General features: G+C 38.8%; 1 protein-coding gene across 12 annotated transcripts in view; it reads left to right on the top strand.

Annotated features, from left to right (window-relative positions):
• RNF13 (ring finger protein 13) overlaps positions 1 to 22,113 on the top strand; it is a 201,251-nt gene that overhangs the window by 38,002 nt on the left and 141,136 nt on the right. For 3 of the 12 annotated variants that reach the window (XR_012014739.1, XM_072792307.1, XM_072792298.1), the window contains exon 1: positions 10,055 to 10,212. The exons of 5 other annotated variants lie outside the window; for them this stretch is intronic. The gene's annotated coding sequence lies outside the window, so the exon portion shown is untranslated. Of the gene's footprint in view, positions 1 to 9,911; positions 10,213 to 11,478; positions 11,568 to 22,113 lie in introns of those variants that run through there. 4 more of the 12 variants (XM_072792304.1, XM_072792308.1, XM_072792300.1 and 1 more) reach the window with 3 other exon arrangements.

The raw sequence follows: 22,113 nt of genomic DNA, 5'->3' as shown, positions 1-22,113 counted from the left end.
TGTGTCTTTTCATTACTTCATAGCCTATTTATTTTTTGTATGGAATAATATTCCATTGTTGGATGTACCACAGTTTATTTATCCATTCGCTTACTAAAGGATATCCTGGTTGCTTCCAAGTTTTGGTAATTATGAATAAAGTTGCTATAAACATCCATGTGTAGGTTGTTGTGTGGATGTAAGTTTTCAGTTAATTTGGGTAAATACCCTGGAGCACAATTGCTGGATGGTATGGTAAGAGTATGTTTAGTTTTGTAAGAAACTGCTTAACTATCTTTCAGAGTGACTGACCATTTTGCATTCCTACCAGCAATGAATGAGAGTTCCGATTGCTCCACATCCTCACCAGCATTTGTTGTTGTGTGTATTACCTTTTTATTCTTTTCTAATTTCGAACCATGTGAAAGCGTTACCACTCAACAAATTAAATTAGATAAAATACAGTAAAATGAAAAAAAAAAGTCCAACTGAGTCCTTTCAAAAGGCCTTCTTCATCTCCCCAGGAAAGTTGACCTTTCTCTCTCTCTCTCTTCTCTTTTTTTTTTTTTTTTGACTTCTCTCTATTCCTTCACTGTATCATACATTTTTAAACTATTGGATCTTTTCTACTGCATTCCATGTATTATGTCAGTGTCAGCCTCTCCCATTAGACTATGAGGTTCTTCATAGTCAGAATGGACTATGGATGGAGAGGCAGTATCTTAATCACCTTTGTATCCCCAGTTGTCAGTGCTTTGCAGTGTGAATAAACAAGTTAGATTATTGTAGATTGATATCATTAAAAGTTACCTTGTAATAATGAAATGATAAGTAGACTTGAAGCTCTTGGGGCAGCCTGAGTGGCTCAGTGGTTTAGTGCCACCTCCAGCCCAGGGGCTGATTCTGGAGATCAGGGATCAAGTCCCACATCGGGCTCCCTGCATGGAGCCTGCTTCTCCCTCTGCCTGTGTCTCTACATCTTTCTATCTTTCTGTGTCTCTCATGAATAAATAAATAAATAATTTTTTTTTTTTTAAAGAAGCTCTCTTAGTAATCTAGGGACAGCTTGAACTGATGAAGCAGAGACTTGAAAATTTTCTTAGTTGCAATCACGGAATAGCTTGCTTTAGCATCTAGAAGCTCTTTTTGAGGTTTTTGTTTTTTTGTGGGATTTTTTGGCTAGGAGTTTTTAATTAATTTAGTTAGCCTACTGAGGGCTTCAAACATGCAATGGAATATGCTAGGTCTTTGGAAGATTTGGTGATGAATGTGACCTTAAGGGATTTCCCATGAGTATGGAAAACGGTAGGTGTCCGACATATCTGGACCAAGAACTGTATCATAGGATAAAGTGTGATACAAGATGTACAAACAAAATAGATGGCATGGAAGTGAAGAGATGTTTGGTCTTACATAAAGATATATTATTCATTTTAGTCATCCAGTACATATACACTGAGCTTTTACTATGTACCAGGCACTGTTCTCTGCAGGGTCACTGCAGTGACTAAACATGGAGCTTCCTGAATGTGTACATGTGCTTGGAGTAGAGGAAAGGTTCAGAGTAGGTAAGGAATGGTGGGAAGAGACAAAGACAGTAATTCATAAACAATAAGTAACTAAGCTTTGTTTAAAGAGAATGGTCAGATAGTAGGGATAAGCATGGAAAAAGTAAAGACCAATCTAGCGAAATAGGAAAGGAAGCGTTTGTTAGGAATAACGGGTATGAAAGAATTAGGTTAAATACAGAGAAAACAAGTAAATAGGAAGATGACACATCAGGGATAGAAAGAGCAAGAAAAAAATGTTATGTATGATCTGTACCGCGGTGAAAAAGGAAACAACCATGTCACAATCAGTGACTAATATTTTAGTCCTCGGATCTCTCATATATTTCATAGATGGAAATCAGTTAGTTACTTGATTCTTATTTCCGCATTTAGAGTTATGGCATTCTCCCTATTACAATTTAACCCCTTAGTTTATGTTCCTTTTAAAAACTCTGAAATAATCACATGTTATCATTGATTTAAAAATATTTTCTGATTTATGATATACTGATACATGTCATACATGCTATATGATATATACAAAACAAGAAGAAATAGAACTTTATGTCACATGGTAAATAATACTGTAAAGGAATACTGAATGATTGATGATTGATGGTCCTTTAAGTTCCTTAGGAGCATATGCTTTGGTATGAAAAATGCTCATTGGTGATGTGTTAAGAGAGAACTGATGGAATATGTTTTTTTTTAAATTTTTATTTATTTATGATAGTCACACGGAGAGAGAGACAGAGAGAGGCAGAGACATAGGCAGAGGGAGAAGCAGGCTCCATGCACTGGGAGCCCGACGTGGGATTCGATCCCGGGTCTCCAGGATCACGCCCTGGGCCAAAGGCAGGCGCTAAACCGCTGCGCCACCCAGGGTTCCCTGTTTTTTTTTTAATCAAAGGTTCGTTGACATGATATTATATTCGTTTCAGATGTACGACATAGGGATTTGACAATTCTATACATTACTCAATGCTCACTGCAATGTGTAGTCACCATACACATTTTCACAATATTATTGAGTATATTCCTTATGCTATACTTTTATCTCTGTGACTTTTATTTTATATTTGGAAGTTTGTACCTCTTAATTCTCTTTACCTATTTCACCCATCCCCCTACCCACCTCTCCTCTGGAAATCACTAGTTTGTTCTCTATATTTGAGTCTATTTGGTTTGTTTGTTTTTTCATTTGTTTTGTCTTTTTTTGTTTTTGGATTTCACATATAAGTGATATCATATGGTATTTATTTTTCTTTGTCTAACTTCACTTATCATAATACCCTCTAGGTTTATCCATGTTATCACAAATGTCAAGATTTCATTCTTTTCTATGGCTGAATAATATTTCATTGTATTTATGTGTTTGAATATACATATATTTATACACCACATCATATATATATACCATCATATATACCACATTTTCTTTATCCATTCATCTGTTGATGGGCACTTGGCTTGTTTCCATACTTGGCTATTGCAAATAATGCTACAGTGAACATAGGAGTGCATATATCTCTTTGAATTAGTGTTTTCATTTTCTTTGGGTAAATACACAGTAGTGGAATTACTGGATCATATGATAATTTTATTTTTAATTTTTAAAAAATACTGTTTTCCACAGTGGTTGCACCAATTTATATTTCTACCAACAGCAATTTACATACCACCAACAAAAGACATTCCTTTTCTCTACATCCTTGCTGACAGTTATTGCTTGTCTTTTATGATACTAGTCATCCTGACAAGGTCGTGTCTCATTGTAGCATCTCTTTTTAATATACAATTATGCTTTTATTTTTATAACTTTAAAAATTTGTCATTGAGTTCTGTTGTTTTCATCTAAGAAAGCCTAAATATGCATTTGAATCGCCTGATGAGCCTTTTAATGTGGATTCTAACAGAGTAGGTTTTTTTTGTTTTTTACATTTTACTTATTTATTCATGAGAGACACAGTGAAAGAGGCAGAGACATAGGCAGAAGGAGAAGTAAGTTCCCTGTGGGGAGCCTGATGGGGGACTTGATTCCAGGCCCCTGGGATCACCACCTGAGCCAAAGGCAGATTCTCAACCACTGAGCCACCCAGGTGCCCTGCTAACACAGTAGTTATAAGGTGGGGACTGAGATTTCAGTTCTAACAAACTCCCTGGACCATATTCTAAATAGCAAGGAAATAAAAGCTCTTTGGAGATTTTTTAAAAAGTAATTGTAAAGAGAAGGAGAGTTTGAGTCAACTGCTTCCCAATTTAACATAAAGAAAATCAGAGGAAAATTATACTTTAAACTTCCACAAGAAATAGTCCTACAAAACCGTGATTTTAATCTTGCAATCCCTAATTTTCTTGAAAATGATAAAATATATAAACAAAATAATCTATTGAGATATGATTGATATCTTTAAGCATTTTTCATTTGTAGAGTAGTAAACGTAAAGTGAGCTACTTTCAGTTAAAAATTCATGAATTTTTAAAAGTTAGTATTAAAAATCATTTTTAGCAAATGAAAGATGCAAGCTTATTTTGACCACCAACCTTGCTTCACATTTCTTAACCTATGGAAAGTTTAAGAACTAGTAGTCTCTAATTCGAATATAAATTAGGTGTGATGATTTACTGTGTTGTCTCCTACTTCTGAGTAGTTCTTGGTAACCTTTCGCAAAAAGCATTTGTCTGTAGTGCCAGGTTGGACCTTTTTGCAATAGGCCAGTTTTTTGAGAATCAAAATAGGTTTGAAAAAAGAAAGTAGAATTCTTAATTCTCAATATTGTCCTCATATTATTCCTGATTCATTTAAAGTACAGTTTTAGTTTTTTAAAAGTAATTTATTGTTATTTTAATTTTAACTGGAAAAGAAATCATGCAGGTTTGGACAATCCTAAAACACCTAGATATGTTGAGTTCATTATAATATATCTTTGTAAGTGCATAGCATAGTTTGCAAAAAAAGTAAGGGATACCCTCTTGGGTCAACCAAAGAGGGAATTAAAAATCAGATTTTACAGTTTCTTGAACTTACTATTTAGCAAAGAAACACATGAAAAGAAACAATAGATTAAAGAGATGGACTTAATCTGTAAAAGGAACAGATAATTTACAAGTTTGGTCTGCAGATCACAGCATTACCTGGGTACTTGGCTGGAACTTCGGAGTCTCAGGCTCCACCAGAGACCTATTGAGTCAGCATTTGTATTTCAGCAAATGCCCAGGTGTTTCTATGTGTAATCATGTTTGAAAAGCACTAGTCTGCCTAATGTCATAGCTGAGGGATACTAGGAAGGTTTCTCCTGACCCCCAAGTGTTTCCACTCATTCATTGTAGTATCAAAAATTTTATTTTCAGGGCACGTGGATGGCTCAGTCGGTTAAGTGCCTGGCTTTGGCTCACGTGATGACCTGGGGTCCTGGGATGGAGCCCTGCGTTGGGCATCCTGCTCAGGCAGGAGCCGGCTTCTCCCTCTCCTTCTGCCCCCCCCCCCCTGTTCTTGCTCACATGTTCTTTCTCTGAAATTAATACATAAAAATCTTTAAAATTTAATTTTAATTTAAGGCATTGTGGTTTTGGAAGCTAACCTGCAAGATATATACCTTTAAGAAGACTAATGCTCTCGTATTCATTTGTTTAAAAATGTTCTAAATGACAGCTGGAAACATCTTTAGAGATCTAAGACGGGTACATTTCAGGTATTGGAGAATGAAGGATAGGCTTGGATAAGGGGTGCTACTGAGGCAGGACAGCCATACAGAGATAGAACGTGATAAAACTGAGGAACAAGAGATTGCATTACTTGCCCAAGTTCACCAAGAGAGTTATTCGGGTCCAACCTGGAGCCTTCTCTCTCATGTTATGTTGGCTACCTTATTGTTTATCATTTCAGTTCAGAACTCAGGCTCTGATATGGATGGACTTGCATTCACATCCCAGTTCCAGAGCCCAAGAAGTCTATTCCATTTTTCACTAGCTGCATGAATTTGGATGAGCTATTTAATTTCTTTGAACCATAGTTTCCCGATCTGTAAAAATAAACACAGTAGGATCTAAGGTTGTCATGAAGATTAACCAAATAATGTAAAAAAACTTAGTACAGGGTTGCTACAGCTGTTATTATTAGTTAGGAGGTCGGGGTTAGGGTGGGGCAAGGAAAAGTCTGGGAGTATTTTGAAAGCACTGATTACCTGGAGATCAAAAGCTAGATATAGGAAATAGCAATATTGAAAGGAATGATTGGAAAGGCTTGAGAATAAGGTATACCAGCTTTTCTTCGGGTGTTAATTGCTTTGTATATCTTCCCCTTCCTTTTACTATCAAACATTTGGTGTCCTTTGAGTTTTAGTTATTATTTCTTGTTAAAAAGAATGTAGCTGATAACCTTTTAACTGACACATTTATACCATGTACCTTTTTTAGAAGGTGATTGATATATTTCTTGTGCCTCATGTTATATTTGCCATGTACGATATACCTACCCTATGCTCCTTTCCCACCTCAACTTTCCTGCCAGTCTATGGAGTAATTATGTTTGCTTTATTCCCTTTTTTGTATCAACTGGTTTGAAAATTATATTCAATTTCTTGGCTCTCCATATGTTCTTGCATCTCCCCCTTCTTTCTGGGTTCAATTTTTGACTTCTTGAAGACATCCTTTAGCAGTTCTTTCAATAAAAATCTCTTTGCATTCACATTTAAATGATAGGTTGGGGTGCCTGGGTGGCTCAGTCAGTTAGTTCAGTGTCTGCCTTCGGCTCAGGTCCTGATCCCAGGGTTCTGAGATGGAATCCTGCATTGGGCTCCTGGCTCAGTGAGGAGTCTGTCTCTCTGTACCTATCCACCCCGTCCCCCGTTGGTGCCCACTGCTGCTCATGGCCCCCCCTTCATTCTCCTCCACCCCATGCTCTTTCTGGTTGTTCTCTTGCACACACATGCTCTCCCTCTCTCAAGTAAATGAAAAATAAAATCTTAAAAAAATGTATGCTAGCTTAACCCTGCATACAATTCTAGATTGACAATTCCAATGATTTTACTTCAGTATTTGAAGATATTACTTCATTGACTTCCAGTTTCTTTTTTTTTGCTGAGAAAGTCAGTTGCCATTCCTTTGTATTATTTTTTAATTTCAGAACTTGCTTTTCTTCGATTTTTAAATTTCATTATAATACCTGTATTTGAATTTATTTTGTGTTTCTTTAGGGTATATTTCCTGGGCTGGAATTTGTGTCATAGAAAATGTTCTTTTTCAGCCTTTCCAGATAATGCCAAATTGTTTCCCAAAATGATGGCCTTAATTCACACTCCTGAGTTCTTACATCTTTATATAGCATTATGTCACATAAGTTTTTGCTTGCTTATAATTTTGTTAGCAAATAGAGGAAGATTGCTTCTCAGTCCCAAATGAGAAAGGAAAAGTTGAAATTGTATGTTATTCATCATAAATAAAGAAAGGGAGACAACTCACCCCAAGGGAAACAATGACCAGATCGTTTTTTAAGGCATTTAACCTGCAATAGACTTTAAAAAAAAAATCTTTTTCAATTCCTTTGAAAATAAATAAGCTTTGTGGAAAAAAACTTTCTGACTGATACATGTTCTTTTGTGTTCTGAACTTTTCACTTACTATCTTACGAGATGAATTTTTGTTTGGGACTTGGTAAAAAAAAAAATTGAGTCTTTTCTAATCCTTGGCCCTAAACTCCCTAAAATAGTTTTTAGAAGTTCTTTTCAGTACTTCAAATGTGCCTCCTCCCACATATATGAATTTCTATGGATTGTTTATGGATTCCTTTCCTTCTTTTATCACAGTAATACATTTATTCTCTGTTCAAAATGAAAATAGGTTTTTATTTGATTCTAAAATTTTTTTTCTGATTTTTAAAAAAAAATTTTTATTTATGTACTTGAAAGAGTGAGCACAAGACAGAGAGAGATGGAGAGCAGAAGCAGGAGAGGGACAGAGGGAGAGGGAGACTTGGGGCTCAATCCCAGGACCTGAGATCATGACTCTAGCTGAAGGCAGATGTCTAACCGACTGAGCCACCCAGGTGCCCCATTTTTTTCTGATTCTAAATATAATAACATTTAGAGTCATTTTAATGTCTGTAGTTGATCTCAGCACTTAAAACACTGCCTGCATTCTTGTCACTATTTAGGGAGAATGACTTCTAAGCCATTTTAGACAGTAAGCTATTTGGGTATTCTCTTTTTAGTTGTTGCTGTCTTACAGTATTTTGGAGGTAGGAAATGCTACAATATCACATGCTGTTTATACTTTTTTTTTTTTTTCGTTTATACTTTTAGGAGCATGTATAGGTGCCCCTAAAAGCACTAAGTCCTAAAAGCTCATTTTCTTTTTTTTTTTTAAAGGAGATAATTAGCAACTATTAGTACCATGTGCCATATTAACCCTTCATGTTCTTGAAAACCACAACTAAGATATCCGTCAATCTCACTGTCTAATGTACTTTAAAAAACTGGTACATTTCCCCAATCTATTTTCTTCCAGTTTGCCTTCATTCAGCACAATGGGGAGAACAATTGCTTCTGCAGGGTGTAGCACAATTCTGCGTAAATGCAGTAAAAATAGCGTGTTACCTTGTTCATAGTTGAGAGAACTACACCTATAGTGATCTGAAGAGAAGAATAAAGTCAGATTAAAATGTTCTGTACTCGGGGCACCTGGGTGGCTTGGTTCTATGAGCCTCGGACTCTTGATTTAAGCTAATGTTTGATCTCAGGGTTCTGGGAGGGAGCTGTGAGTCAGACTCCGAGCTCAGTGGGGAAATCTGCTTGCTGTTTCTCTGTCCTTCCCCTACTTGTATGCTCTCTCGTTGAAATAAATAGATAAATCTTAAAAAAAAAAAAAAAAAAAAAGGTCCTGTACTCAAGGTGCTTTTATTTAAGGAATAAACAAAGCTGTTTTTTTTTTTCCCTTTCCTTTTCAACGTGTAGGATATGGACAATATATTTTTTTTTTTTTTGCTTTTCATGATGTCATTAAAAATATCGGTTTTAGCATAAAACCAACTTGAGATACTTTGATGAAACGCTTCTAGAGATATTGTAATTATGTTTACATTAATTACACTAGCCTTTATGTAATATTTCCAGTTCTGATTTTGTTAGCTCCTCCCTCCCTCCTCTTCCCTCCTGATTCTGATTTTTATTTATGACTCCCTTAAAGGCAGGACAATACATTATTGTCCTCACCACTGCTGAAGATCTTAGAATATGTAGTATATATAGTCATAAGACACATAACAGAGCAGAGTACCTTTCATGGACTTTATTGAATTTTATTTTGCTGTAATTATTTTTTGTGTGTGTGTGTGTTTAAGTTTCGAGTACATAATAATCACGAGGTTCAAAATCCAGAAGGCACAAAAGCATACACAATAGGGAGTTTTCCTCCCATTCCTGTGTCCCAGCCACTCAGGTATGCCCCCTCCCCGAGCAATCAGGCTGACAAATTACATCAGGGCTGTTCCACAGGTGTTTTTACCTGATAACCCTCTCTAGCCCCCTCCTTTGTTTAAAAGAGAAGGTGTAAGAACGTGAAACCTGTAAGGGTCGGTTAAAGGCACCTTACTTTGAAGAAGCAGGACCAGAATCTGGGTTTGCTGGCGTTCTAATTCGGGGCTTTCGGGCATTCTCCACACTAAGGCGCGCCGCCTCTTTAAAGGGGTTGAGGGATCCCCGGGGGCTCAGCGGTTGAGCACCTGCCTTCGGCCCAGGGCGTGACCCCGGGGTCCCGGGATCGAGTCCCGCATCGGGCTCCCTGCACGGAGCCTGCTTCTCCCTCTGCCTGGGTCTCTGCCTCTCTCTCTCTCTCTCTCTCTGTGCCTCTTATGAATAAATAAATAAAACCTTAAAAAAAAAAATAAAGGGGTTGAGTCCACCACTGGTTCATCAGTGCGGCTTGTTCCAATCCAGGTAATTCTTACGTTTCAGAGCAGTTTGCTTTAAGGTCGGCGTACCCGGGACGCAGAAGGTTAATCGCAGGAGGTGCCTTTTCTTTTTCTTTTTCTTTTCTTTCCTTTCTTTTTTTTTTTTTTTTAAAGGGCTGACCTAGGGCTCGATCACGCGGCGCGACCTCCGCCGGGTCCCGGGGATGGCGCGTGGCAGGCCGAGTGCTGACGTCAGCAGCTCCGGGCCGGGCCTCCGGGTCCCCGCTTCAGCCTCGGGGCCGCCGGCGTCTCCCGCGACGCGACCCCGACCGTTCCCGGGGGCGTCGGCGGGCGGTTCCGTCCTCGCCCCTTCGGCCCTAGCCCGCCCTGCCCCCTCCCCGCGCCCCAAAGCGGCTCCTTTGCAGAAGCCCGCCCTACCCTACCCTTCCCTACCCTTCCCTTCCCTTCCCGGGAAGACGGGATCACGCGGCCGAGAACGCGACTCCACGAGCCGGGCTTCTCTCCGGGCCGGGCTGGAGCGAGCCGCCAGGCGCCGCGGGAGAGAGGGAAGGCGCCTCAGCGGACAGCGCTGCGGGCCAATGGCTGTCCTCTGTGGTCGGGTGCCGGCCAATGAGGCGCGCGGGGGCGGGACTTCCGCCTGGCCCCGGCGGTGCCTTCCCGGCTCGGATTCCGGCCGCGGGGGTCGGTGCGGATGTTCAGTCATGAAGTCGGGGTAGGGACTTCTCCCGCAGCGACGCGGTGGGCGAGCCTGTTTGTTCTGCGGGGTCCGGCTTGCAGGTAAGAGCCTCTGTGGCCTCTCGGCAGCCGAGCTGGGGACTGTCACCGCCCCCCCGCGGCCCCCCGGGGCCTGGCCTGGAGAACACACCCCCTCGCCGGCCCTCTCGGTGGCGGCCCCGCTGCTGAGTCTCTGCCGCTCCTCCCCCCGGGCTGGGTGCGGAGGAAATAAGCCTTTTTTTTTTTTTTTTTTTTTTTGCAAAAGGTTGAAAAACAAACAGCCGCTCGCGCTGTGTCCTCCTCGGAGGGCAGACTCCCGCTGTCCCCAACCCCTGTGCGCATCCTTCGAGTGTGGACGTGTCTGAAGTTGTTACCTGCTTGGCCTCTCGCGTTCCCACCCTGCGGCGCAGCAGCCTGGGGGGACGTTTGCGGGGCTGCCCGCGGGCAGGTGCCTGCCGCAGAGTCCCCGGGCGAGATCGCTGGACTCTAGTCGGCGGGGACCGTGTGTAGCCTTGGAAGGGAGGAGGGGCGGTCAGTCGCCGTCTTGGACTTCCATCCGCCTCCATCCCCCGCTGGAAGCTGGGGCGGGACTCTCCTAGGGACACCTCCACGTCCCTGTCCTTTCAAAGCCAGCAGCCCTGCCAGGGCGCTCAGGGAGGGAGTCGACCCGCACGGAGGTCGAAGAACTCTGCCCCCGTTTGGGGAGGGAGGGGAGGGGAGGGCAGGCATGGGGACCCAGCGATCCCAGGAGCACTCAGCCAACTTTAGAGGCAGCCACGGAGTGTTTTCTGCTAGTGTCTGGTGAATATCTCTGTTCTGTCCACACCTGGGAGGAATACACTTCCGAAATGATTGGTTCCAGCCTCCGTTTCAGCACCGTGGGCAGCTGCTGAGGTCCGTTTCTGCGGCCCCCACACTTGCCCGAGGGTTAAATGTTCCCCAGTGTGATGCAGCAGGAGCCGTGAAGGGACGCACTCCCTTCAACAATGCTCTGTTGTTCTCCAAGAACATCTGCAGTTTTTTTGATACAGTATAAATAAGATGGGTGTGCCTCCAGAGGGCTGTAGTAGAGGAGCACGTCAATTCAAGATTTAAGGAAGGGTGGGATCCCTGGGTGGCTCAGCGGTTTAGCACCTGCCTGCGGCCCAGGTCGTGACCCCGGGGTCCCGGGATCCAGTCCCGCCTCGGGCTCCCTGCGTGGAGCCTGCTTCTCCCTCTGCCTGTGTCTCTGCCTCTCTCTCTCTGTCTCTCATGAATAAATAAATAAAATCTTAAAAAAAAAAAAAAAAGATTTAAGGAGGGGCTTTCAAGGGTTTTTATCTATTTCAGGACTGTTTTTTGTGGGTTGAAGAGAGGAGTGCCATCTAAAGTGACACAAAAGTGGACTTGTAGCTGTTAAAAAGAATTTCAAACAGAAGGTAAAAAGTAGTGCAGTGCTGTAGTTTGGAACCCATGGGGATTTATTAATGGGTTTTGGGATCAATTTAGTTCATTGACGTTGGAAAGGGGAAAAAACATATCAGGACATCCTATGGAGTAAGATTAAATATTATTTTATGAAGCTTTCGTTTGTTTTTTTTTTAAATATGTGTATAGGAAGAGGAAGATGTAAATGCATATCATATTATTGTGGATTATGGCAAAACAGTGGATCCCAGATTTCTTTGGGTCCAGGCTTCAGCTCTGCCACTTACTTACTAATTCTATGACATTATCTGTGAGTAAGGGAAGAATTGTCGGAATTAGTTGAAATAAAATGTCTGCTACATAGTTAAGCCTCAAAGTGTTTTTTGTCTTTTTTTTGTTGTTGTTGCTCTGCCACTTACTTACTAATTCTATGACATTATCTGTGAGTAAGGGAAGAATTGTCGGAATTAGTTGAAATAAAATGCTACATAGTTAAACCTCAGAGGGTTTTTTTTTTTTGGTTGGTGTTTGTTTACTTGTTTTTGAAACGATTGGGTAGTAAAAGCCCGGTTATTTCTGTGTCAGGAATGACAACTGTTTTATTAATATATATACATTTTTTACCTTGTGTTTATTTGAGCCCACCAGTGTGATGTCTCCAGATGTAATAGTAAATCATAGGGACATAATCTTGGTTTGTGAGGTTTAATACTGAAGGGTTTGGATCTATCCTTGTTTAAAGCTTATTTCTCTCAAGCATTTTGGGAGGGGCCTAAATTGTTACTAGCATCCAACACCCTTCTTTTGATATATTTATCAGAAATTTTTCAGGCACTCATTTTAACAAAGTTAAGGCAGGACTAAGGGTATGATAAGTTTATGTCTTTGAGTTAAAGCATTTTACATTTTATAGTTCTTCCCATAGGATGTAATAAAATGAAGTGGCTTGGTCAGATATCATGGTATATTTATTTCATGTTGCTATGACCTAAAAATGGTTGATATTTAAATTAAAAGTGTCATTTTGGACATTTTAAAACCGGAGAGTTAATAATGTTTAACAGAAGACAAATGAGTTTGAGTCAAAAAAGTGTTTTGTACCATTTGACATATTACTATCATATGGCATTGCATATGGTAGTTTCATATGACCCAAAAAAGGGAAGAAAGTTTAGTAAGCATTGTTACTTTTCTCAAAAGAGGAAACAGAACTAATAGACAAGTGCATTTCTTTTAATAAAGCATGGTTTAATAATTGCTTAAAAATTCGTGTATTCTGCAAATATTTATGAGCATATATCAAAATTATATTGTTAAGCTTTACAAAGCTTTTACCCAAAAGTTGATTTGGAAACAATGAGAACATATAATTGATATTGTCAGTTTACATATTATAACATATAAATAACAACAGTACTAATAGATAACGCTGATTTTTTTTTTTTTTTTTTACTATGGGCCAAATATAATTTTAAGCACTTTATATTATGTCATGTAATTCTGTTATTCATGTGGTAAGTAGTACAATTATCCCCCTCTTATAGATGGAGAAATGAAGACCTTACAAATACATGCTGAGTTCACACGGACTGATAGTGGAGTTACTGGAATTTGAACCTAGGCATCCTGACTATAAAGCTTGTCCATCTTGTGCCATGTTTTACTAAAACAAAAACAAACAAACAAAAAACAACAAAACTAAAAAAAAAACTAAAAAAAAAACCCCAAGTATATCTGTATATCTATATCTATACAGAATGCTGAGGTACCTGGGTGGCTCAGTCAGTTAAGCATCTGACTCTTGATTTCAGCTCAGGTCATGACCTCAGGGCTGTGAGATGGAGCCCTGTGTTGGGCTCCATGCTGGGTGTGGAGCCTGCTTAAGATTCTGTCTTTTCCCTCTGCCTCTCCCTCCCCCTTTCCCTTTCTAAATAAAAAATAAAATTAAAAAAAATATAGAATGCAATGGGGTTATTTTGGATTCCTCCTTGTTTAGATGATCTTGGCTAAGCTCTGTTGTCCCTGTTTCCTCAATTCCTTTCTCAGAAATACAATATTAAGCCATTATGTTTTTGTGGGGATTAAGACAATTGGTGAAGCACTAGAGAGAATGTGTTCAATAAATGATATATGCCTCAGCCTTTTTCCTTTTATGTTGAGGATGTGATCATTTGAAAGGTTATTAGCAGTTGGAAGAGAATAGGAGAAGAAAGATAGTTCCTCATAAGGATGCTACCCAAGCAGAGAGATAAGAGGTAGGAAAGCTGAGAACATTTGCCAAGGTTTAATGTTTAAGGAACAGACTGGTAAAGGTAGATCAATACAGATTATGGAGATCTTAAATGCCATGATAAGGATTTTGTATGTGATTCTAAATTGAGAAGAAGCCCTCTTTATGGATATGAATCTGGAACAGAAGTGCAGCAAAGGAGTTTAAGCCTGGAGGTAGGAATACCAGGGGGTTTAATTACAGTAGTTGAGGCAAGAAGCGATGATGGTGGCGTTATAAGGAAGGGTATAGATCTAGAACACCCTTCCAGATCAACAATGTTGATACCATTGTATCAACATTGTGAACTGACCTGAGTATGGGCCTAAGACAAATTTTGGGGAGGTTAGTGATGTTATTAACAAAAATAAGGAGATTGAGATGGACAGGTTCTAGTGGAAGGGAATTTAGGAGGAGAACTTATGGTAGGGATTTTTATTTTTTATTTTTTAAATAAAATTTTACTTATTTATTTGACAGAGCAGAAGCAGGGAGAGCAGCAAGCAGAGAGAGGGAGAAACAGACTCCTTGCTGAGCAGTGAGCCCGGTTTGGGGCTTGATCCCAGGAGGGATCATGGCCTGAGCTGAAGGCAGATCCATAACCCTCCTTGCTGAGCAGTGAGCCTGGTTTGGGGCTTGATCCTAGGAGGGATCATGGCCTGAGCTGAAGGCAGATCCATAACCAACTGAGCCACCCAGGCACCCCTAGTAGGATTTTAGTTTGGATACTGAGGAGTTCTTCAGATGTTTGGAAATGTACAGTAGGAGCTGGAGATCTGTGTGTTCGATAAAAAGGGAAAAGCCCATTGTGGGGAGGTGATCTAAGGCAGTCGCCCTCTGGGTCAAAGTTTCATAGGAGTGATATAATGCCTGAAGGTCCTCAGAAATGCAGATTTCTCACTTGTAGAGATGTACCCAGTATTTCTCCCTGTAACATATTTTGTGTCCTGGGAGGATGGAAGGGATGGTAGTACAGAGGGAAAACTTTGGAAACCTAGCAACGCTCACATTTATTTTTCAAAAGAGAAGCAGTAAATTGAAGGCTCAGGATTCTCACAGTAAGGACTTGGAAAGATGCTATGATTTTTATCTAGTGCCAGGCATAGACATTTTTACACACATGTTGAACACTGAATTGTTGTAACAGCTCCAGATTTGTTATTTTTGTACTCTTCTCTTTGTTACCCTGAATTAATTAATAGCAAAACCTTAAAAATCAGAGAGCCTGTGTGCTTGTTATGGGGGCAACAAGAAGAGGGGACCTAGAATGATTATATTTATAGCCAGGATTGTGGGAGAAGAATCTCCAAGGATCAGAGAAGGCTGCGTGATGTGGGAGGAAGAATAGAAATTCTGTGAATAAATCCCTCTACCAACCGTTCACCGGCTTCGATTCTTCATTCTGTAAAATGATGATGATAATAGCAATTCTGATCTGTTACAAGAAAGAAGGACAACAGCTGGAGACCCTCTATACTTGAAAAGAGAGCTCTAAATAGAAGCCCTTGTCGGTTTCTTTTCTTGGCAGATTTACTAGGGTTTAGTGTGGTTGGGTAGGGCATGATGTTAAATAGTATATCCATCTGTGAACTAATTTTAGTTTTCTTCAATGCAAGGTCTCAGTAAATGGCCAGTGAAATAAAAGATTGGATGTTAGGCACACACATTAGGGTAAGGAAAGTTTTACATATTTTGTCACTCCATTGTTGGAAACATTACTTGCATCCTACTACTTGGATCCTAATAGTTGTATCATTCATGCACTCAACAAATATTTAAGTACCTCTTATTAGAGGCCCTGTTCTACGCACTTAGAGTACATCAGTGAACCAAAGAGACTAATTAATCTTTGCCCTCATAGACCTTATCTTCTAGTGGGACAAATAAGGTATCTTTTAATAATGGAAAGTAATTAGATATTTCTAATACTATGTATTTATAAAATCATAATTTTTAAAAATAATTTTATTATTTATTTTAAAGAGAGAGAGAATGAGTATGCATGAGGCAAGTTGAGAAGCAGAGGGAGAGCAAAAAGCAGATTCCATGCTAAGGGCAGGGCCAGATGCAGGACTCAATCTCATGACCCCGAGATCATGACCTGAATCGAAATCACTAATGGGATACTTAGCCAACGTAGCCTCTCAGGCACCCAAAAAAATCATAATTTAAAAAAGATAAGACTACTTTACCAGATTGTAAATAATATTGTAGAGCACTCTGAAAGAAGGGACTGTGTTAGTGTTACTCGTGTGTCTCCCAATTTCCCCTTCTTCCCAGTGGAACGACTTAGAGGTATTTAATATGCAGCAAATGTAGATATTCATTAAATGTTTATGATAGGGAGAAGGAATTGTGTTAAGTCACAGGCCAGATCTTAAAGGAACCAGTTAAATATAGCAAACATTAAGGATCGAAGTACTCACTAGATTGATAACTGGGAAAAAGAGAAAAGTGCTATGAATTGCATTGCCTGGTTTGCCTATGAGGTTGAAATGGAAATAAAATTATATTGAAGCTGTAAGCATCAACATTAAGGGAATGTGGGTGTACCAAACTTGCCCACCAATTAGCTGGGTGATTTGACATAACTTTACCTCTCAGTTCATTTCCTCATTTACAAAATGATGTTGTATTTTTCTAGTTAAAGCAAAATCTGCTTTTAGGACTTAAAAATATTTATTGCAGTAATGCTCCATTTTAGTAGGGCAGATAGGACAGAGCTGATCCTGAGCTTCCATGGTAATCAGACTAAATTTATACCTAAAGAACTAGATTTAAAAAAAAAATCTACAAAATTATTATCTATTTATGTTACTAATATGACTGCATTGTAATTTTAAAGAGTAAAGCAAAATATAGCCCAATATAAATTTCCCTTTTTGCCATTATGTAGGAAAAACAAGCCATAGTATTTTAGACCCTAATAATGGATATTCATACTTTCATTTTATAACAGCCTTTGATTTTTGTGCCAGGTACTAAGTATAGAAATCAGAAAAAGCATAATCCCTAACTTCAAGGAGTTTTAAAGGTAATGGGAGTGATGAACAGTTAGTTTTGTATTGTGGTGACGTAGAGAAGGCACTTATATAATGAGGGGCTGTGAGAAGAGAAAGCTCATATGGTTAGAGAAGAAAGACTGAGGAGCAATGGCAAGGGACGAAGCTGGAGTTGTAGAGCCAGTTTATGAAAACTTTCTCTGCTAAGCTACAATTTAATTTTATTCTGAAAGTTGCTTAATCTGTTGATAAATTTTTTGCAGGAAATAACATGATCAGGTATTTGCATAGGTACCTTTGCATTCCTCTTAAGACAATGATATACAAAGGAAATATATTATTTCAATGATACAATCCTACTTGAGGAAATCAGACTTTTAACTATTTTAGTCTTCAATAAAGTCTGAGGAGGACTAGTGTTAATTTTGTGGCTTTAGAGTATCAGTAACTATAAAATGTTTGGATATTAGAACATTTATATATTCATAACCACATTAATATAAATTGAGAAGACAACTGAAATTTTGGGATATTCTGCTTATTGAAGTAAGAGAGCTTCTGGTCAGCTATAAGAATTTGATTTAGAATGCTTTCTCAAACTAATTTGTTGAAGTTTGATTGAATGTGACTCTAGTTCAGGTTCTAATGACTGATATACTCTGTTAAACTTTAAAGAGGGAATGAATTTCCAAGGAGAAGTACCACCTTGTGATGGATGAATATTTTTAAATCCAGTCATGAGAGAGACAAATAAGAATTGAATTTTTACTTTGCTTAGATATAAAACACCTGATAAAATGTTAAAGAATAATTTATTGGCCTAGTTACTGTGCTTGTAATTTACATGTTTGTCCAACATTTATCGTAAGCATTAAAGGCTTAAACCTTTTTTTTTTTTAAGATTTTTTAAAAAATTTATTCTTGAGAGAGACAGAGACAGAGGCAGAGACAGAGACACAGGCAGAGGGAGAAGCAGGCTCCATGCAGGGAGTCCGACGCCGGACTTGATCCCGGGACTCCTGGATCACGCCCTGGGCCAAAGGCAAAGGCAGCGCTAAACCGCTGAACCACCCAGGGATCCCCAAAGGCTTAAGCTTTTTTGAGGTGAAATTCAGCTAACCTGAAGTTAACTATTTTAAAGTGAACAAGGGAGCAGCGTTTTGTATATTCACAGTGTTCTACAACTACTTCTGTCTAGTTCCAAAACATTTTTGTCATTTTTATTTTTATGATGTCAGATTATCCTAAATATGAATAGTTTGTAGTGTCCTTCCAGTATACTGTTAAATGATTTTCTAATTATACTAGTGAATTCCTGGTATCATGTTATATATATACTGGGCTATTATAATAGAAAATAGAACATTATATTTATTTATTTGTTTATTTTTATTTAAGTATTTTATTTATTTATTCATGAGAGGCACACAGAGAGAGGCAGAGACCTAGACAGAGAGAGAAGTCGGCTCCTCATGGGGAGCAGATGTGGGACTCAATCCTGGGACTTCAGGATCATGCCCTGAGCCAAAGGCAGACAGACGCTCAACTGCTGAGCCACCCAGGCATCCCGAACATTTTATTTTAAGCTTTTGGAGGGGACTTAATTCTGATGTTACAGAGAAAGCCTTAGGGAAAACCATACTTAGCACTGTATCTGGTTTAGGGATCCATGAGTAATAAGATTGGAATGGAAACTGATGTGAGTATATAAATTATCACTAATAAACATATTAATGATAAACATAATAATAAAAAAGTTTACCTTTCTCAGTTTTTCTTGCAAGTTTTCAAATATTTAGCCTTATGATTTTATCATGAATAGGCATAGGAACAGTTTCGACCTTACCAGTAATTCAAAGCAATGCAAATTTATACAATTATCAGATCTTCTGGGAAGGCTGGAAATTTGATGATGCAGACCTGTATTTGAATATTAGCTCTACTTTATAAGAGGTGTCATTGGGCAAGTTACTTGAAAATAAGAGCAAATACTTATAAAGTTCTTGGTATATGGTAGGCACTGTTATAAACACTTTGTTACTGATTAAATCTGTTTCTTTATGGAAAGATTATATAATCGATCTCTATTGATAGTATTTTGAGGATTAAAAAAATAATGCATATTAAGTACTTAACCAAAAATGTAGTAAGCATCCAATATACATCAGCTATATTTATCATATAACTTTACCTAATATCAACTAAGATGGGGAAAGGATAATCAGTGCAATGAAATGCACACTTATTTGGAAGTGTAAATAGAAACATTATTTCTAGAAGGCAGTTAGGCAATATGTATAAACTTAAAATGTTTCTTTGGTGTGGTGATTCCACATCTAGGAATTTATCCGAATAAAATAATCAGAAATGTGTAAATATATTTATATTTATCTTAGAATTATTTGTAACTGCCATAGTTGGATTCATCTTAATATTGACAGTTGTGGAATCATTAGAAAAAGCCATGATTGAGCTATATAATGGAATAATAAATGGCAATTAACATTTTATTCCAAAGGGTAAATGTTGTGAGAAGTTTTATTCCAAAGGGTAAATGTTTGATATAACTTTCAGCAAAAAAGCATACAAATCATAACACAATATGATACAAATGATGTAAAATATGGTAGAAGAAACAGTTACTCATGGTTGGTTCAGAGAAGCAGAACCATTGTGAATAAAGTGAATGGTGTAGAATAAAGGATTAGATTTTAAGAAATTCTAGCAACGGGTTATGAAATATATTGAAATATATTGTAAGGTTGTTGCCTTTGTGCCTTGTATGTTGGATGAGCTAGGTTCAGTATGGGTTAACTGGGTGGCAGTAAAGAAGAAGAGCTTAAAGTGAGGTTTGGAGATCAAGGATATACTAAAACGAACTGTGATAACTAACACATGAGGACAAACACTAATGTTATCTGTGAATGTTAACGTTATGGGTAATCAATATTTTCTTTTTTTTAAGTAGGCTCCATGCCCAGCATGGAGCCCAATATGGGGCTTGAACTCAAAACCCAAGATCAAGACTTGAGCTGAGATCAGGAGTATAATGCTTAATTGACTGAGCCACCCAGGCGCCGCTCAATATTTTCTTTATACTTTCCAGTGAGCATTTTTAACATTAGAAAAAAAACCCCTATTTTATTAGATAGTAATGTAATGAATAATGTATAAAGAATAGAAGCTAATTACAAGGGTATTAAGTTAGTAAACGGTGGAACCAGGATTAGAACTTTGATCCCTATATTACAACTTTCCTTAAAAGTCTTTGCAATTACACTTTAAAAGCTAAATCAATTTGTCAGGGTTTCTGAGAGAAACCACAGTGATTTTTTTTTTAAGAGATTTGTTTATTTTTAGAAAGAGATAGTGAGCTGAGCATGAGCAGGAGAAGCAGAGGAAGAGGGAGAGAGAATCCCAAACAGATTGAACATGCAGAAAAGTTGTAAGAATAGTATAGAAATCTTTTTATTTTCTTAATCATTTGAGAGTAAGTTGTTCATGTGATGCCCTATACCCACCAAATACTTTAGTGTAAGATTCTTAAAAAACAAAGATATTCTCCTTGAAGAAATTGATGGTTTTAGGGTATAGGTGGGAAAACTGTAAGATGAGACTGGAAAATCTTGTCAGGAAGCAAAGAAGGGCTCAAGAATGATGGAGAGCTATCAAAAAGACATAAGCCATTTTGAGCCAAGTTGGGGATAATTAGGCATCAAATAATTACTATAATGGTTTATAGCCCATTGAATAAAATAGCAGTCCATGATTCCATACTAATATAAATGAATAGGTTGAAAATTTGATGAGAAAAAGAATAACTACTATTTATTTTTTTTAAGATTTTATTTATTTATTCATGAGAGAGCCACAGAGAGAGAGGCAGAGATCTAGGCAGAGGGAGAAGCAGGCTCCATGTAGGGAGCCCAATGTGGGACTTGATCTGGGAACTCTGGGATCCTGAGCCAAAGGCAGACACTCAACTGCTAAGCCACCCAGACGTCCCAATAATTACTATTTTAGACAGAACAGTGACCCCAAAGATGTCTACATCCTAATACCTGGCACCTGTGAGTATATTATCTTCTGTGATAAAAGGAACTTTGCAGAGGACTAAGGACTTTGGAGGAGAAAGATTATCCTGGATTATCCATGTAGCGTATTTAGAAGAAGGAAGCAGAAGAGGAGTTCAGAATAATGTGATGTGAAAGATATCATCTGACTTTGGAGGTGGAGAGAGGGGCCCACATCAGAGAATGGGGCAGCCTCTAGAAGTTGATAAAAATAACAATCAATTGTTGTGTAATTGAAAACATTTTTATTTTAAAACATACATGCATAATAGCCTAGAATAGAATATGAACTTTGTGTGGCTTTAAGAAATAAATGATACTTCAAAGAGACTGTGAGTGCTCTTTTAGATTCTGTGCCTTAATAACATACTAATGGCCATATATTTATTTTATTTTTTCCCCTGTTAAATGAGAGAAACACTGCTTTATTTAAATACTGTCATGAACAGAAAGCTAACCATGTCAATTTATTTTCTTTCTGCTTCATACTCACCCATCAATACCTGATACACAATAAAGGACAGGACTCCAGCAGTTCTCATTTACAAAGAGCATGATGTTAGGCTTTGTCAGGCCCTGAAGGGGACAGGCTGTTAGAGGGGACAGAGTGCTAGAGGGAACTTAGAGAAAGGGTTTTTTTCTTCCTGGTTCCTGTGACCTGTGTTTTCCTTTTCTTGTTGTTGCATGATCCGTCAGCAGCCCATGTGGTTGAGGACATCTGGTGATTGCCTCAGCCATGTGTCCAAAATACAGAGGCCCTCAGTGATATTGCAGCCCCAGTTCAGAACTGGGACTACTGTGCCTCTGCCTTTCTAAGGTTGATATCTTGCACTTAGGTCTCAATGCCTTCAGTGCCTTGACTACCTGTGCATATGGGCCCACCAGTTTTGGCTTGTCTACCTCAGGGAATTGTATAGCTGTTCTCTTGATATGGATACTGTGCATTCCAGGCCTCGTGCCCACAGCAGTGTCTGGAGTACCTGCCCACCAGCCTCGGCTTGCCTGCACTCCAGACCATTGCTTCCTCCTTGCCTGGCAACATTGGATCAACTTTGGTTTAGATAGCCTGGTGAAATTCTTTCTAGTGTGCTGCAGCCGTACCTTCTCCAGTGAGAAACCCCAGCCTTGGGGAGGGGACCAAGGGGAAAAAAGGAGAAGGGAAAAAAAGGGGAAGGGGGGAAGGGGAAAAAATATTTCCCATAATGGTTTAATA

Source organism: Canis lupus, chromosome 22 (genome assembly GCF_048164855.1).
Source record: "Canis lupus baileyi chromosome 22, mCanLup2.hap1, whole genome shotgun sequence".
Classification (NCBI taxonomy): Eukaryota; Metazoa; Chordata; class Mammalia; order Carnivora; family Canidae; genus Canis; species Canis lupus.
This window is presented reverse-complemented; position numbering and strand designations above follow the sequence as displayed.